Source organism: Drosophila serrata, unplaced genomic scaffold (genome assembly GCF_035046125.1).
Source record: "Drosophila serrata isolate PLE 108 unplaced genomic scaffold, ASM3504612v1 contig_272, whole genome shotgun sequence".
Classification (NCBI taxonomy): Eukaryota; Metazoa; Arthropoda; class Insecta; order Diptera; family Drosophilidae; genus Drosophila; species Drosophila serrata.
In genome coordinates this window covers 8,281,432-8,296,689 of record NW_028257170.1, presented here as the reverse complement: position 1 = coordinate 8,296,689, position 15,258 = coordinate 8,281,432, and the positions used below count along the sequence as shown (strand labels likewise).

Below are 15,258 nucleotides of genomic sequence, written 5' to 3'. Positions count from 1 at the left end.
AGGAAAAATGCAAATCTTTGAATGTAAAACTGCAAATATAATATGTATAGGTGAATACAATGAAAGCAGGTATTACTTCATTGTTTTTTAACACAAATATATATCATTTATATTGTATGGTTTTTTATTCATAGAAGTTCTATATGCAAGGGTATATAAACTTCGGAGTGCCGAAGTTAGCTTCCTTTCTTGTTATTATATCAAAACAGAAAACTTTGAAACATGAAAAAGAAAACTATACTATATGCTTGTATTAGTGTGCTGATAAAATGTAGAAGTATCTGATGGTAAAATAATATATTACTTATATGTAGTATTAAAAGAAATTTAAGAATTGGAACTGAAAAATGTATAGGTATTTCAAGAGCAATGCAGACTAATACCTACATCCCTTAATATAATAATTATCTCCTATATCGTTTTATAGAAATTATATTATTATACAGATATTACAGATGGTACAGAAAATCTATATATAATTATAGAATAATGCCAACTAATTTATGGTCTGTGTTTGCTTTAATACATATCTTTAAAGATATACTTGAAAGTAAGTTCAGAGCCACTAACTATCTAGGCTACAGATCCTTAAGATCCAAAATGTTCCCCAAGTGCTTAAAAAATTACTGGAAAATATATAGTAATTGTGAAGTCTTACCTAGACATGATCATGGTTAAATTAACTAAACTAAACTAACTAAACAAATACATGACCTTACAACTTTTTAAGCTGCAGCTAATTAACAGCTGAAGCATTACCAAAGTACTTAACAATTACTAGAAAATCGCATTCTCTCTTTATTCTTCTAATAATGTAACCATACCTTGACCTACTCAACTCCATGTTTGCTAATTTAAATTAACTTTTAATCTTGACCATAAGCGATAGATATTCTACCAATTATCCTAGACCATGTGTGCTTAACTGCTAGCTCATCTTGCATGTGAAAATGTTATGATTTTAGATCCTGTAAAATCAAGGTAGTTAACTTAATGCATGCGTGTCCTAGAAATTCTCGGTAATGTTCAACCACTCCCACTGCATTAACCCCTTTTTGTACAGATAGCAGGTTATGGCCACCCCCTTGGCTCCTCAATCCCTTGTTGGCCCCGTTTTGACATACAGTTTTATTGTATGCGCTTTTCCGTACAATTTACTTGTCAGTTAAATCATTTTGTAATTGAAAGTTAAACAGATAATGCAGACAAGTAATTGTTTCATTGAAATTTTATTGCATACTGAAGAGCAATTATTTATAAACAAGGATTACGTTATGTGGCCACAAATTAAATGGGGGGGAGGGGACTTCCCTTCGATAAATTTAAGAGAGAAAATATTTTGGGAATTTGTTATCCTTTTTTGGGGATTAGGTAAGACTCTATAATACCCCAAACTGACCCGCTCATAATCCCTATAAAATGTTATCCATACCCAATACTTGACTGCCGTTTTCCATTTTGACATTCTCGGGGTATATTGTATCCGCTTTCCTACACACAAATTGCTATTCGACAAACAATGCTGGGCACAACAATTGCTTGTTGCAAATTTATAAAAACAATTTGCATATGGAAAAGGATGTCCCAGGATTGCCAGTGTCTTTGATTTAGCCCCGTGTCCTTGCTCTCCGGGCCGGCGCGCCGTTCTATCTACGTGCCATGGATAAGTCATTATTTGTTGTTGTTTCTTGTTATTGTCCTGCCTTCAACCCTTCAAGCCTTCAAGCCTTCAAGCCTTCAAGCCTGCCCTGCCTGTCCTGGCAGCCGATTTTTGTTGCTATTGGCATTGGCTTTCCCCTGGATTCCTGTACAGCTGGCACGGTCTGGTACATATTAAATAAACATTTTATCGTATTTATAGACGAACAATTTGTGCAATGTGCAATTTGCGAAAAAGAGGCCTGCACCTATTAATATTGATTTAAATTGGCGATTTAGAGGGGTGATTCAAGGGGGTGCAAAAATGATGGTGCCGAGTGCTTCAGTAGGCGTAACTCCAATCCAATGTTCAAGTGGGTCACACAAAATTGCACAACATTCGAAATGGGGGAGCAGAGTGAGGGGCACCAAGTTCAGGACAGAGATTGTTGCAATTTACCACCCACCCATTCCACCCATACCCATCGCAAAACCCACACCCAGCTTGTCGGGTGAAGGCAACTCAAAGTAAAAAGCCACAAATTTAAAAGGCAAAACTCAAAAATAATGTGTCTCCTGTGTGCAATTTACTCACAAATTCAGATTCAATTTATGCAACTCGAGGCAGACAAGCATCCACACGCCAGACAGAGATGGCCGTCACCCAGAAGATAGAGATGGGTAGAGTGCTCAGGATAACAACAGAATGTGTGTGTGTGTGTGTGCAGGCAACAACAATGAAAAAACCCACACACACAAATACACGGAGAGAAAGATGAGGGAAAGTCAGAGGAAAATGTATTCAATAAATGCTTGTAAGTTCTTGGAAAATGTATACAAAATATTGGAAAATTTGTAAAAGAACGTATTTCGTTTAGTTATAAAAAATAATAGAATTCGATTTTCCTTAATTTGTTTTTACTGTTTCATGGAATTATTATTATAAACTATTAAAGAAAGCGTTGCAAGTTTAGGTTTCCGAGAAACCTGCCTCAAAGTTATATGCTGTTAATGTTCCAAAGTCATTCTAAAGTCATTTAATAGAGTTAGATTTTGAATAAATTTATTATAATTTATTATAGTTTTAAGAAACTTTAGAATATTTTCTTAACTAGAGAGATACTACTTTTACCCCGGTGCATTTTTAGACAAAGAAGGAAAAACTAAACAGCAACAAGGGCAGCGCAGCAGAGACATGCAGCCGCTCTGACAAGAAAATGTTGTTGTGCGGGTGGGGGAGGCTTTTCAGGGCTGGGCAGTGGGTGAAGGCAGCTCGCTCACCCACACACACCCACTCTCCACCCTCCCCTTTTAACCCTTCCCCCACCCTCGGCTAGAGAACATGCAACTTGGGTTGCTTGTTGAATTTTATAAAGCCGTTTCAGAATGCTAATGAGCGCACGCACACAAGCTGCCAGCAGCCAAGGATGATGCTGCTGCTGGATGCCACCACCTCGAGAACTCACCTTTCTACCTTTTTTTGGGCCGCTGAAAAGGGTGAGCCGAGCTGCGACAGGTGAGAGCCAGGCCAAAAAAGAGGGGGGGAGAGAGAGGGGGCCGTGGCAATCATGTAGCAAGCAGCACACACAAACACCGCAGACACGTACCGACCGAGAACACGGCCAAAAAGGAGCACAAGCTAAATAAAAGTGTTATTTGAATTGGCATGGCAGAGCTTGGAGCTTGAGAAACTTTCCCCAAAGATACTCTTGCTACGCTCCCCCACCCAAGCTTACGCACAATTTAGCAAAACAACTTGCATGTATTTAGCCCGTAGATACTCATACTTGTGTGCATATATAGATATAGTAACGGAAAAGTGGGTTGGGGGAAATATATCTGAGAATATTGCTGGGAAACTAACTGGGAGAGTGTCTGCAGTTAAGTTGGCGGTTGGCTTGTGGCTGGCGTCTTGGATTACCGTAAATAATCTAACTAAATGAGTTACCAAAACGGTCAAAGTTCACCTCATCCAGGTGTTGGTTGAGTATATACGAGTGTGTGTGCGTCGTCCTGTTCCTGTAATGGGAGCAGATAACAATATTACCAGTCACCCAGCATATGTCCAGCGATCAGGATGATGATGATGATATTCCGCCCCCTTTTTGAAGGCAATAGCCAAAACTGTAACCGAAAGCTCATTTTATAGGCAAATGACTATGGTGTGGGAATGATAGGGCCTGGCAGAGTAAATAGAATCCTGAATGTATTCAGGGCAAAGATTACGTGAAATTGAGCAAGGTTCAGCTGCAATAAATGGAAATATTTTTCAGTAAGCGGATGAGGGTGCGCTCCTTAGAAACACACACAGGAAGAAATTTAATTCATTTGTGATAAGTAGTATATGTAATGCATTTCATTTTGTTTGTTTCTCTTGTGGAAATGTGGTGCAGGATATGGTTTTCGGCACCCTTTAACTTGTATGCGGAGAAAGCTGTCCAGGACATCGGTGATAGTAATACAGGAAGCTCTCCTAGTTCCCTATTATCCTGTCTCTCTAGGCTTTCTTTGGTCTCCCAGATTTTCTACATATTTCCCGAATCGCTTCGCTTCTGGAGCATTTGAGCAAAACGCTGGGTAATCAGCAGTGAAGTGTCAATGAAGCGATCCACACAGTTGCTGAGGCAAGTCTCGGTGGCATGATCCAATTTGATGGTCGGCTTTCCAACGCACTTTTCCCAGCAAACCTCATTGAACTCATGTATCTGAGCATTGACTTGGGCCTTCTGCTTCTCGATCATGAGGAATTCCTGCAGCTCCTTATCGTTGGCAGACAGATTTTCAAATTGGGATTGATTCTCGAAATCGGACATATTGGTGGATTTTTTGTTATGCAAGAAACTTTACAATTATGAAATTTATATTGCAGGTTTTTGATTTCACGAACAGGCAGTTGTTGAGGATACAAATTTACAATTTAGGTTTGCTGAACGAAAAACCAATGAATACTCAATGAAATTTTTAGAAAACAAGCAGAGATATTATAGGAAACCTAAAATGATCTAGAGAAGTTCTATGTTGATGATAAGACATAAACCTAGAAGCCTTTGAAATTATTTTTTAATATGTTTAAGAAACCCAAATTCCCTTACAATTACCTTTCTATTTTTCCCTCCGTGCCCCACTTAATATGCACATCAAACAAAGAAAAAACTACCTCCTTTGAAGCACATAAAGGAGTACGGGCTTAATCTTAGTCCCTCTGCAAACCCCTAATCCCTTGGCTTTTATCTCTCTTAATTGCCTCAACCTCAACTGACCTCAGAGCCTCAGACAGAATGACAAACTACTGTGAATTGCTCTTGAAGTCAGCGGAAGTAAGAAAACAATTGTCTCTGTGTCTCCGGCAACCCTTAACCTCAGTGCATCCCCCCATCGCCCATCTGCCATTCCCATTAACGTTTCAGTTTCCCTTCCTTGGAATTGTTAATACACAAGTTTCATTCAAGGCTGAAGATGGGAGGTGAACATTATTTTGTGCATAGAGATGCACTGTTCGCAAAAAAAAGCCGCAAGCCATGCCCTCAACCTTAAAACTGAGAAAAGGAGGTGGCATTTTTTTGGGAAAGGGAATAAAAGTAGTAAAAGTAGCTGACGGCTAACGAAACTTTCAATCCGCGAAGGCAAATGTTCCAGGAGGCGGTAGTTGTAGGCCGCCAGCAGCAGCAAACGCATATTCAAATGACTTTTTCGTGTAAAAATTTGCGAAACAACCAAACAAAGGCGCCTCGAAACGAACGAACGAACAATTGCAAGAGGGGATTGCAACTTAAGACGACAGTGGAGTACTCCAAGAGGGAGGGGTGTGGCAGATGAAGATGAAGAGGTGGAAGGCCGAATGTGGGGGGTGGTAGAGGTGGTAGGTATCCAGAGCTGCTCTCTAAGCCTTGGCTACAGCAAAACGTCAAATCCTGAGCGCACTAACAAGCACTTCCAAGGGGACCAAGACGCGACGCCTTTGTGCGGTTCTCCCTTTCGGTTCTTCAATTGTTTTGTTCCTCAAAATACCCCTCAAATTAAAAAAAAAACAAACAAAAAATATACAAAAATAAATAATAAATATAATAATATTAAAGAAATATCTTAAATTTGTAAAGTAAATCAATATTCTCTTCAATTAAACAAGACTTTTAAGAAATCATTATTCGATAATCATTTTACACTTCTGGTCTTTGTATTTTATATTTATATTAATATTTAAATGTTTTTGTATAATTTAAAAGGTAAATATTTAATAAGTAATATTAGTTCTATTAAAATTAGGTAAAACAGCATTCTGTAAATTTCTTAAGCAAACTAAATTTAGCAAATTTAATGTTCAACTAATTTATTCCTAATATTTTTCCCCAGTTTATTTTTATTTATTCCTGGAATCTCCTTCGAAGGAATCTTTGATTCGATCACCACAGCCTCGCTCCTTGTTTCTTTTTTATTCTCTTTTCTTTTTCTTTATTTTTTGTTTCTTATTCTAACCCCCCTTTTTTACGTCGCCGTCCCTGACTGGTGACTGCTGTCGTGTGAAGTGGGGCCGCGTGCATGAAACTTTCACAAGTGGCTTCCTGCCTTGGCTCGCCTCGCACTTTATAAGCCTATGGAAAATTGGTGTGTGAGAACGGGGAGCGGGGCATTGCTTTTTCCAAAGGGGGAGGAAGGTAGGGAGGGTAACAGAGGTAGGTAAGGGCAAGACAGAGGCGCCGCCCACGCCCATTTTGCACGTTTTTATGCCTTTGTCTTTGTTTCGTTTCGTTTTTGTGTCGTGTCGTTTTCCTGGGCACAAAAATGCATCCTTGAACACGCACACTTAACTGGGCCTGCGTGAGTGGCAACCTCTTGCCGCCGACCCACTTCTACACGGAGAGAAAAATCTATTACTAATCTATTCAATCTATGAGAAATTTAGTTGTCAAAAGAAATTGTGAAGCTAACTAAAAAGGGGTTTTAAAAGCAGCTGCAACCTAAGAATAGGCAGGTCTTTTCTTTTAGCGAAATTAAAGCATACTTTTCAGCGTTTAACTTTTTATGTCAGAATATATTAGAAAAGGTAACTTTTAATTTCACCTGATGCCTAATAAATTTAATTTTCTTTAAAGAAAGCTATTATTTCTCTCCGTCTACATATTTTTTATTCGTTATTTTTTGCTCTAGCTCGCTGAGGCTACTCAAGCCTGGCATGGAGACATTTAAGACGACTAAGTCGCCGCCCTGTCAACGATGTCGAGTCCACCTCGAGTTGTGTGTGTGCGTGCCCTTGCGTTGATGTAAAGCACCCCCTCCCCCCAACCCCACATTTTTCAACCCAACCCCAAAACCCCCCTTTAAGCGCTATCTGTGCATTGGGGGTCGTGGGTAATTTTATTAATCCAGACAAGAACAAGAACAAGAAGAAGGCTTTGGCGAAGAGCGAGCCCCAAAAAAGGGGTTTCTCCCCCCCCCCCCCAAAGAAACATTTCGGCTAAATATTTAAATGGCCTGGCCATTATGAAAATTTATCGATTTAGTGACAGTTTAAGGACACACATTATGGCCGGCCATTTGTTATGTTTTTATGGTTTTCGTCGTATGCCTGCTGCTAATGTCAATTTTTGAGTGTCGTTGCCACATTAAATTCTGCGGCAGCTGCTGGCTAACAAAATGTCTCGAGCCTCCGTGCAGAAAGGTGACTTTATTTTATAATTCATTTTATTATTATTATGTAAAAGTGCGGTGCGCAAAGCAATTACAAGGGAGTGAGTGATTAGGGGAGTCTGTGGGGATCATAAAAATATTCTTCCTTTTATTCTCCCCTCACATACATATATATATATGTATATGTATATATTTTTTGTTGTGTTGTTTTCGGGGCAAGTGAGTGAAGGCTCTCGGCGGAGGCTGAGTTTTTCTTTTCATACAAATACAAACATAAAATGCGCATAAAAATGCGCGGGCGGAGAAAGCGCATGAAATAATCAACAGTAACAATGGTGGGTAAAAGTGGAAATGGGGGGAAAATGTCGGGTATGAGGAGGAGGGGGAAAAACTGGAGCTGCCACACACGAGTTGACAGCATCCGAGTGTGTGTGCACGGCAAGAAATTCATAGAACAATTGCTGGTTTGATTTAACAAGTAAGTAAAGGAATGAAAAACTAAATTCTAGTATTCTTTTCCTGGGTTAAATATACTTTTATTCTGATTTTCTGTTAGTAAATATTTGCTGTATGCTTAGAAATGATTTGTTTAAAGATTAAGAAGCTCAAAGATAGTTTTCTATTCTTGTATATTATATCTGTCAATGATTTTGCTTACTCTAACAAAACTTTACCTAATTTAATTAAATATTTCAATAATAAATTATTATAAAAGAATATATAAAAAAAAACCCCTTTTAATATTTCCCACTGCATCCACTGTGTGTGAGTGACATCTCAACCAGCTTTTGGACCATGCCTGGGATGTCCTAATGGTCTTTTGCCTCCTGTAACTGACTGATGTTTGCCACACACACATCCGCACACTCACACCCGCCCCAGCGACGCCATAATTAATGATGAAAAATTGCTACCCCCCATACACACACAGCTACACACACTTGGACACACAACATATGCAGTGAGCACAACACACAGAGGCTGAGAGAGGGGTGAGAAAAAATATAAAGCCATTTGGTTTTGTGTGCTGGGAAATTAACATGAAAAGGGCAAAGCGCAGCTGCCGTTCGCGTTTTGGGCGAATATATGTGAGATCGGTCCGAAATCTCCCCCGCGGAGAGCCCACTCCAAAGTGGTCAATGCCAGAAGGTCGCCATCGCCACCAGGATGAGGAAAAACCAGACCCAAACCAGAACAAAAAAAAATATATAACATAAGCGCTCGAGGAAAAAACACCAAAAATCCCCACTAAAACACATAAAGTGGCGCACTAAAGCTGCGAGCTTGGCAAAGTGATTAAATTGAGTTAATTATGTCCACCGAGAGCGAGTGCGAAGAGTGTGTGTGTTAGAGCAAGACAAATAAGAGTTTGAAGTTGTACATAAATTATTACAAGGATATTAAATGCCTCGCACAAAACAGGGGCAATGTTCGGGGATTACGCCAGTATTAAGTGCATATTATCAAAGGCCGTTAAATGCCAGATATAAAACATTTCGCCAGGGTGAAATTGCTTTAATCTACAGCAACCCTTAATCTTCATTTATTAAAACACTTTGTCTTTGTTAAATCTTTCTAAAGTTGTTTTCGTTTTTATTTTTTTGTTTTCCATTCTTATTATATTTTTTATTTGTTTGTGAACCGAAATATTTCCCATTTAAAAGGCAATCGGAAGCAAGTAAGTTGCCATTTCAATTGAGTTATGTCGCGAAAATTTGCCTTCGAAAATGTATATGTATTGCGATAGCCGCCGCAGAATCGAACTTCTATCAAAGTTTATCAAAGCCAAAACATTTAATGGTTGTGCAAAATGTTTCCACCACTTTTTCTTTTTTTTTTTTGCTTATCCCTTTAGACCGGATTTTGGTAGAGAGTATAGACCTAGATTTTATGGGGTATATGCGGGGAAGGTATCTAAAAAGAAAATACAAATTCTATGTTTATTATCTAACTAAGATCCATATAATCTGGGCATAATAGTACTTTAAAAATAGAAAGTTTTAAGATCCATAAAAATCACTATGAATTATAAATTAATAAAAGAAGAAATACAATAGGATGCAATGGTTTTTTTTTCGAGGCCCAAACCAATACTTCGGATTTCTTTTAGAAAATTTAAATATTTTCTAGTATTCTTAATGAACTTTTAAAAGGACTTTAATAAATTGCTTAAGATTTTAAAGTAAATGCTAAACTTTTGAGGTTTTACTTTTTTAAAAAATAATTAAAACGAAAAAGGAAACTAGCTTCGGGAGCTTTCCATTCGCATTCTTTAAATTTAAGTTTAGAATTATTTTGAGCAATCAAAGTTTAAAAATAACTATATCTACGCCAAAAAATGGTTAATTTTAATTCGGAAAGCTTTCCTATGTTAGTTTTTATTGTATTAATAAATCTGCATACACAATTTCGCCAAGATTTGAAAATTTTTAAAAATGTAAAACCTTATAAAATTTTGAACAAATTTGCTAATTTTTGTTTTCGTCCGGAGACGACAATATTGATGCTGATCAGGAATATGAATGCTTTTTTGGGTCGGAAATGATTTCTTTAAACTCTTACAAGCTTCTGTCTAAAATTATAATACCATGCAAGGATTTAAATTTATCTAGAACTATGCAATACTTAAATTTTAAACACAAATTATTCGCTTATTTACATTATCAGAAATTTTAATATTTTATATTACTTTTCTGTTCATATTTTAATGCATAAATACCAAATATTTATGTTTTAAAGTAAATGTATGTTCTTTTTCCTATGATATATATATTTTATTAATGCTAAAAACAAAGTACCCCAAAGTCGCAACGCTCACTTAAACGCTTACACACTCGTTTTTTATTTGTGCTTTTTTTGTTAAGTACGGTACCCTGGCTCTTATCTAAAAACCCGTTAAATTTATTATGCAACATTGCGCGCGGGTGGAAAATGCGATTTCTCATTCGATACAGATTCAGGTAAACATTCGCCGTGTGTGTCCGGCAAATAAATAAACGGGGGGAGGAAAATTCCGCTTGGCGCGTGTGGCGCGAAATAAAAGCCGAAAAAAACATTAACAAGCGGCAGCGAAAAAAAATTTAACTTAATTGCCAAACACACACACACACACACAAATACACACAGAGTCTGTACAGGGGCGTCCCTTTTCCAGAGAAAAGGGTGTTTTGTGTTGTGTTGTTGCTGTGGTTGTGTTTTCTCCGGAAGGGGGCGGTCGGAGGGGGTCGGGGGGAGGGACTCTTCTGCTCTTGGCGTGCGTGCGCCGTGCGATATAATTTATGTTTCAATAACTTTCGAAACTCATTGAAAAGTCGCTTATGTTTGCTTCAATGGCAGCGGCGGCAGCAATAGCAACAACACCAAACGCGCTTAAGAAGAATGCTAAAAGTACAACAATAAATTGTTTGGATTTACTTATGCGAGAAGGGGGCAGGGGGTTGAGAGTGCGGAGCTTTTCTCGATTTTCTCCCCCTCCCCCCAGCAGAGGAGCAGCAGCTTTTCTTAGCTGCCATTTGCCATTTTACTCAATTTTTTATTGTTGCTGCACTTGAGCGACCCCGCTTTGTCTTCTCGCCCGCAAGAAAATTCCCGCTCAACTTGCAAAAGTTTTTCGCTATTTTCCCACTCTCTCTCAGCGCGTTTCGTTTTCCGTTTTCTGTTCCTTTTTTTCGTTTTTTGTTTTTTGTTTTTCTTTTTTCTGTTTCTGTGAATGTGTTTTGTTTGCCATTTGCTTTCATTTTGTTTTCCCGGGCTATGGCCTTTTTCCTACTTTTTTTGTTTTATTCCCTTTTTTGCTGCCGCTGCCTGCCTCCGCTACTGTTGTTCATTTTGTGCTTTTAAAATTTATTTGCAAGTTTTCTAATTTGTACTTCACTCCATTTTATTGTAATATACAATCTCATTTGAAGTGAGATATCTCGGGGCATCTATCTAGCACACACAATTGCAAGTAAATGGGGAAAAGGGATGTCAACACCGAAAGAAAACAATTGGAAAAGCATTAGAAATTTGATTATCGTCTAAAATAAAATTATACATTAAAACTACTTAATATCAACTAAATTTTATAATATATATATGATAAATAATATATATAACGATTGTTTTAAATAAAAGTTAAAGCATTTGCGTTATTGAAATGGGAATTATCTACTTCCTAAACATTTAACATAAAGGATTTATAGTATAATATCTATTGGTAAATAATATAGAATATATATTTAAATCAAAAGGAAATTGTATGACTTGAATTCAACACATCACTTTTTGTATTAATACGAAATAAATTCGCCATTTATACAATTTAAAAGTCTTAATTTAGAACCCTTGAGTTTAACTAAAGTTATAGCACTTCTCATGATAACAAACTAGCTCCAGAAACGTATTAAATCCTTTTATAACAATCTTAAAAAACTAAACCAAGATGAACCTTCTTTAAATATCTTTAACTTCCAATGTTCTGTAAAGAAAACCCCTAGTTTCCTGCAGTGTAACGAGTTAGGAGGCGAAATGGGGGTGGGCCCTATAAGTATGCAATGCCTGCTGATGCCTGATCCTAGCGGCATATCCTTGTATCCTGTTTCGGCTGGGCGACTGGGACGCATATTTATTAACCACACTGTTGACTCTCGCTGCGGCAACTTTGCGTGCAGCTTGTTGCTCGCCAGCTTTAGCTCCATCTCTTTCCAACCAACTCGCTTGCTCACTCGCCCAGTCTTCCGGTTTGAATTTTGTTGTCGCACCTTCTCAGGAATTCTGTTTACATTTATTACTTTGCGCAAGTTTAAGTGAAAAATTTCCATAAACATTCTTTTAAGCGACATAAAGTTTTTATTAAATTTTGCTAGAAATCCCTGACACGATGATATCAGGCAACAACGGCAACGGCAACAAATAGAGCTGCGGAATTTACAACTACCAGAGGGTAGGTACAACACCTGCCGCCGCCCCTCATTCTTCGTCCTTTCGTTATCCTTCCACATCCGCTTCCATCTCCATCTCCTCACCCCCTTGCCGCCATGGTTTTAAGATACTTTCCACTGGCATCCGAGGGGAAGGAGTGTTCGAGGGGTGCTGCAAAGTGCCAACTGTTTTACTGTTGGCAGTACGAGATGCTGCTTCAGCTTCTACTGCACGCAGTTCATAAAAATTTTGCCAGCCAACATGACATGCACAAAGGCGAAAGGACACACGGCTCCTGCGAGCTCCGAGATCCTGCAAGTGGGAAAGAGCTGCAGGAAGGTGGCGTAAACTTTCGTCGCTTGTTAACCTGAAAGCCTCGCCGCCGCCACTCCACTGACATTAGATGAAATTCAATTAAAACAAAGATATATTTCGTTGGACAAATTCCAGCGCAGTTGTTTAAGCTGCTGGGGCAAAAAATGCGCTGCAGAACGAATGAAAAAAAAAAACGGTGAAGCTTCCGCACCATAAAATGCTTAATTAGTGCAAAAGGAGAGTCAGAGAGAAAGCGGCACATAAACACTTGCTAGTTGCTGAAAGGACCTGGGTTTCATTTGATGAATATTGACTCGATTAAATGCTGCCTGAAAGGATAACATAGGGAAAATAAGCAGGAGAAGGAACAAGGAAAACACTAGTTCTCAATGAATAAAATAAATTAAATTAGGAGAAGGTTGTTTTTTGGGAGATCATTGAGGATGTTAAATGAATGGATGTTTATTTTGTTAGCTATTTGTTGTTAGGGATATTTAGTAACAGAATTATATATATTATAATATTATTTACTTACTTATAAAGAAATATATTAAGAAATAAACTAACTTGTGAGGAATAAATAACAAACAACATTCAAATGTTGCGTATACGCCCCATTAAATTCTCAATAAAAGCAGGAAATATACAAGAAAGGAAATAAAGAAAAATGCTGTTTTACAATGAAATAAATTAGTTAAAACTGAGCAAAGATTGTTAGCTCTTCGATGCCTTGTAAAATGTTCAAGTTAACAAGAACATTATTCTTAAAGCTATTGAATTAAAAAAACTTTCAGAAACGTTGTATGGGCAAACTATGCATACGAATTTACAACTAATAATTTATTAATAAAATTTAGGAAATGTATTTATATTATATTAACTAAAAACCAAATGACTAAAAGCAAAAAGCAACCTTCGCATATTACGTATACGCCCCATAAAACGAAAGATATGACAGCGTTTGAAGAAAAATTCGAGTTCTCAATAAATTAAGACCAGATAAAGTATATTTTACTCACGCATAGATCTTAAAATGCTTAGAGTGAAAGTGAATTTTAGAAATATATTTAATGCAGAAAAATAATCTTAAGAAATATATGAGCTGAATCATATCTTTACCAAAGTTATAAGAATTCAATTAAAATGTAATATATTAATTAGATTTAATAGAATTTTATTGTTTTATTTGAATTTATGAAAGTTTTTAAGAAATATAAACCTTCAACTAAATAAATTAAGAGCAAAAAACCAACAAGAGCACCATCCGTACATTGCGTATACGCCCCATAAAATCTGCTAATAAAAAAAAGCATAAAGAAATATTTTAGCTCTTAATAAACTTAGAGTAAATAAAATTTGTTTATTCCTAGATAACTCATTAAATATTTCAAGCGCAAGGAAATATTTTCCTAACACGATTTAATACATTTTAAAGAAACTTTAGGAAATATGTCAATATGTCATTTTTAAAGTTATAATTATTAAGTCAAAAGTTAGTGCATTTAGTATAAATGTGTTATTCGCATTATTTATTTATTTATTACTTGAACTAATAACTTATGAATTAAAAGAAAACAAAAAAACCAACCTCCACATATTGCGTATACGCCCCATAAAACACTTGCAATTAGTTTACAAAAAAAAAGATTACCGACTACGGCTTGAACTTGTATTTGATGAAAATTGAAATTGACTCGTTTAAATGCTGTCTCATTATTCATACTGTCCGCAGAAACCAGCTAATTTACGTTAAGCATTTTTAAATAAGGTCAAAGTGCAGGCAGAGCCGGCGATGGGGATGGGGTGAGGGGTGAGGGGGGGGTCACTGAAGAGGGTCTCCGGATGGGTTGAGGTATCACCCACGTTCAGCCAACTGAAAGTTGATCGAAACCGCAACAAATGACAAACGTTACGGGCAAAATACACAACACAAAAATACACCCCCGCACACACACACACACACTCGCACACACACACATTTCGGAAAAGGATAAGGGGTACAGGAGAGGAGTAATAGGTTGGAGGGGAGTAACACAGAGGGAAAAAATAAAATCAATGAAAATGAAAACCAATTAGCGGTTAACCAAACTGTTCAAATTTGGAAATGGATGCAGCCGTGCATGGTCATAAACAACAACAACAACAACAATAGTAGCAACAAAGATGGCTGAAAATACAGGCGGGCCGTTAAAAAGGGACAACAGATGAGCGATAGAGAGGTCAATAGCACGCAGCAAGGGCTGAAAGGTAAAAGGTTGCCGGGTTACAAATTTATTACACGAAAATAGGAAATAATTAAAATCTGTTCGAATGCGGATACTATTTCGCCTTCGAAAAAGAGTGGGGGGAACGTCAAAAATTAATGCGATGAGGAAGAGCCTTTTGATTGATAAATTAAGAGCAAGTAATTAAATGGAACACGAGAGCTGAGTGCAAGGAAAATAATTAAAGCGGCTAAGAATATTCCATGAATTAATCAATTTTAGTGATTAATTCTCGGTTATATACCTCTAAAATGTTTTATATATCTTGGACTACTTACAAACCCTATATAAAACAAAAGATTTGAATAGTTACAAGTGAAAAATCCTTCAAAGGACCTTTCTAAACCCAAAACCCACTTGTTTATGTCTCCCATATAAGACCCAATAAAACATTTAAAATGTATAAGCCATTTTTCCCACCTGTAGCATGTTTTTTAAGCATTCTCCCCCAAAAAAAACTCTCTCTCTTCAGATATTCTTAGAAAACCCATCACCAATCCAAGGACAACTCCTT

General features: G+C 37.2%; 1 protein-coding gene and 1 pseudogene across 14 annotated transcripts in view; both read right to left on the bottom strand.

Annotated features, from left to right (window-relative positions):
• Rbp6 (RNA-binding protein 6) overlaps positions 1-15,258 on the bottom strand; it is a 208,851-nt gene that overhangs the window by 115,630 nt on the left and 77,963 nt on the right. The window lies entirely within an intron of this gene.
• LOC110190619 (mitochondrial import inner membrane translocase subunit Tim8 pseudogene) lies at positions 3,904-15,238 on the bottom strand (annotated as a pseudogene). Its single transcript, XR_015271847.1, has one exon. The product of XR_015271847.1 is annotated as a mitochondrial import inner membrane translocase subunit Tim8 pseudogene (transcript).